Raw genomic sequence first — 4,153 nt, forward strand, 5'->3', positions numbered from 1 at the left:
ACACTTACTAGTTGTGTGACCCTGGGCAAGTCACTTAAGCCTGTTTGCCTCAATTTCCTCTGTAAAATGAGCTGGAGAAGGAAATGGCAAACCACCATTCCAGTATCTCTGCCAAGAAAACCCCAAAATAGGGTCATGAAGAGTAGAACGTGGCTGAAATGACTGAACAGCAACAAAGGTGAGTTCTGAAGAAAGCTAGGCATTCCATTTGGCAGAGAGGCTGTGGAGACAGCCTATGCAAAGATGGAAGATGGAGTTTTTATATGCAGGAGGGTGGGGTGAAGGGATAGCAGACAACTGTGACTGGAGCACAAAATGCAGGAAGGAGAACAGTGTGTAATCAGCCTGGAAAAATGGGATCATACCAAAGGTAAGAGGCAGCCACCGGATCTCCCTGTGCAGGGCAGCTCTGTGGAAGATGGCTTGCATAGGGGAGTGCTGGTCTTCCTAAAAATAGAGAGACCAATTAAGAAGCTATTCAAGTCCTCTAGGCCAGAGGTGATAGGGGTCTGAATTAGGGTGACAGCAGTGTGAATGGAAAGAAGGGTTTGGACATGAGACAAACTGTGGGAAGTAGACTTGACAAGATTTGGCAATTGATCAAATATGAGGGGGGTGAGAAAGACGCATCGAGGATGACTCCAAAATTGTGAACTTGGGAATTGAGAAGTATTGGGGGGTGGGGTATGGGGGAATCGTGAATTTTTTTGTATATATTGCATATATTGCCAAACGTGGTCACTGGGATGGACGTCTTTCTTTGTGATAAGGGAGGGCTCAATTTGACGGGATAAGGGAGGGGGATATTTCCAGAACCAATTATACTGTAAAAACAAAAGCCACCAATAAAATTGATTTTTTAAAGAAATGCTTGTTGAATCAAATTAAATATTTAGCCATTGGCTAGCTGACCTTTTTCCTTCCTTTTGTGTTCCATACCCATCTTTTTCTTCCCCCACTCCTAGTTCCATGCTAGTGATATATCTAAGAGGTACCTTTCTTCCTCTCTTCTCACCTTTCCCTATTCCTGCTCTTAGCTAATTTTATTATTATTATTATACATATAATAAATTATTAAATATTAACGCTCCATTCATATTTACCTTTCCAGTATTATCTCAAGGAATCTTTTGTCACCCAATATTTGTCACCTTGCTTACCATGGTCTGTACAAACCCATTTGCAGTTTAGACTCCCATGTTCCTGGTGTAACCAAATAGCCTACCATGGCCAGTGCCAATGTATGGGATCAGTGGCGTGCAATCATGCTGGCATCTTATTTAGTTACAAGAGAGGCAAGGGTGGAAAGAGCTCTAAACTTGGTTGGCGCTCAAGTCTTGGTTTTTCTCTTACTAGCTACGTGTCAAGCTGACCAAACCAACCTCTGACCTGTGGATGGCTAGGGACAGGAGAGTCAGGAATCAAAGAGGAGTTGAACTTTCAAGTGAGACTTGCACATGTGCTAGTGCCCCGGCCCTAGTGGGGAGATCTCAATTCTTATACCAGTGGTTGCGGGCAGTGAGCTGTAGCCCTGACACTGAGGGATAACAGCAACAGTGTGCCAAGTTTGATTCATAGGAGGGCTTCATGACCAGAACTTGTCTAAGCTTGTTCTGCTACTTGTCCAGGCTCAGAGAACTCCTGGTGCTGGTCAAAGCTGTGCAATAATTATGTGATTCTGCCAGAGGGTGGGTGCAGAGGATTGTTGTTAGGGGAATCTCAGGGCACTGTTGGCTTGCTGGGCCTTCACTGTGGTAAACAGGGTATAGCCTAATATCTTGACATATATGATCATAGGTAAATAGTTTAATCTCTCATTACCTCAACTTCTAAATCTGTAAAACAGTAATAATATTTGTTCAAGTGGGTTGTTGTAAAGAAAGTAACTCTGATGTACTATATAAATATGGAGAAGGTTTGGATATAACTTCCCAGCTGGAGAGAGTCAGAGGCAGAGTCTGGCAGCTGTCTCAGCATGAACTTGGAGTGGATAGGCAGACTTATGAGGCAACCATGACAGCGTGGATGTCATATGAATGGAAAGTAGTGTGCACAGAAATGTTGAAGGTGAAAGAGAGTAATTGAGAGAGAGAGAGAATGGCAAATGGGACTGACAGGCATGCCTGGGTTCCCCTGCCTGGGTTGATGCTAGTTTTGTGATGGGCACCTCTGGGGCATCTGAGTAGTGCCTTTTTTCAGTGTTGGAGTAATATGAACAGAGAAGAAGCCTAAACCAGAGCCTATAGGAGAGTTCCCAGGACCATGAAAGATTGAGACTCCGGTTCCTGTTGGCTCATGCTGTTGTGACCGTGCAAATCACCAGAGTTTCCAAAGTGTTCTATATGCAGAGAGAGGAGAGAAGACTATCATAAGACACTAAACTTTTAAGTTCTCTCTCCTGCTTCCATGCTTTGGCTGGGAGACTGAAAGGATTTCAGCTTGAAAGCGGTTTCTGTCTTAGGAGGGGTCCAGGGATCTGATGGAATATGTAGTTTGCTTCCTATAATAATAAATACTTTTGTTCTTATATACATTTGCTAATGTAATTAAACTGTATATTTATATTATGACCTTTAGTGAAAGTAAATGAATGAAGCAACATGAGGAAAAAAGGAAGGGGAATGGCTCCTAATAGGGGGTAATTGCCAGAGATGAAGGGACACATACTATTCCTAGAGAAGGGCCCAGGACAGTGATAAAATAACACTGTGGGGGCAATGTGCTGGTTGACTGATAGCCAGCTATACCCCCAGGATCTTGACTTGTTTGTAGGATCATACCATTTTAAAATAAATATGAGCTATCATTATATATGTGCTAAATTACTCTAGGTAATTATTAGTAAGGTTTGACTGTTAATGGTGGAGAAGAGATACTTATCTGGCTCCTCCAGGAGAGAAAGAATGGCCCTGGGTCCCAGCAAACTGCAGATCAAAGGGAAACTCAGCTGGCAGAAGAAAAGACAAGGAAAGAATGGATGGTAGATTGAAAACATTTGAGTTTGGATACCAGGAAAGGGCTACTCCAGTGGTAGTCAGAGGTACCTGAGGGCAGTAGTTCATCCTAGAGAAGGAGTAGGTAAAGGATAGAAATTATAGGTAGAAAGGATAGAATTATAAATTACAGTTGGAAGGAACCTTGGAAAATTCCATTTCTTATCCCTGGCTCTAGTCCCTCCCAAGGCAGAAACCTGAGCCTCAGAGAGGTCACCTGTCACATAGTTAGTTGGTAGGAGAGCCAGAACCAGACCCCAGACCCAAGTCCCCAGGCCTCCTTTTTGACATATCACAAAAATGTAGTGCTCAGGTTACCAGGAAAAGGAATTCAACCTGGATTGGGAAAGGCAGAAACACAAGAGATAAAGTAGAGAAATTGTAATGTATCATACATTATGTCATCATAATCAAATGAACTGTCAAATGAACTGTCATCAACATGGGGAGCAAAGGATGCTGTGACCGCCAGAGATGTAAACACGCTTTTAAAATTGGGGCAGGAACACAGCCACATGCCTGGGTCTGCTCTGCTGTTTAATGTGTGTGTGGCCTTGGGGTAATGAATTCAACCTCTCTGGACTTCAGCACCCTAGTCTGTAAAATAAGGTTGGGCCTGATGATCCTGAAGGTCCCTCAGAGTGCTAAATCTGTGATTCTATGAGTAAGAAAGAGAAGGGAGGGGTGGCTAGGTGGTGCACAGGCCCTGAAGACAGGAGGACCTGAGTTCAAATCCAGACTCAGACACTTAATGCTTACTAGCCCTGTGAGCTTGGACTAGTCACTTAACCCCTACTGCCCTTCCTTCCTTCCTTCTGAATAAGAAAGAGAAGGGAGGTGATGGAAGGAAGATCCTGGACTGGCAACCAGCTGGCCTAAGATAGACTACACAGGAATTTTTATTCAGATTTGTCTCCTAGGCTGGACTTATCTACACAGAGAGTGTACCCTCACAAATTCTCATTATCTACAGGTTTTGCTGTATTCAACAAGACTGGCCTGGGAGGGTCTGCTGCATGAAGATATGGCGAAGGTGGGGGAAGTAGGAGTAGGGCTACATTACCAAGGTCATAGCCACAACACAAAGCAGCTGTCCCTGGTGGGGAGAAGGGGCAATGGTGGCAAAGAAGGAGGCTATGGACCCCCATGCTGAAGTAAAT

Source organism: Petaurus breviceps, unplaced genomic scaffold, assembly GCF_028583685.1.
Source record: "Petaurus breviceps papuanus isolate PSGF00001 unplaced genomic scaffold, PetGlider_PUasm1.0 191, whole genome shotgun sequence".
Classification (NCBI taxonomy): Eukaryota; Metazoa; Chordata; class Mammalia; order Diprotodontia; family Petauridae; genus Petaurus; species Petaurus breviceps.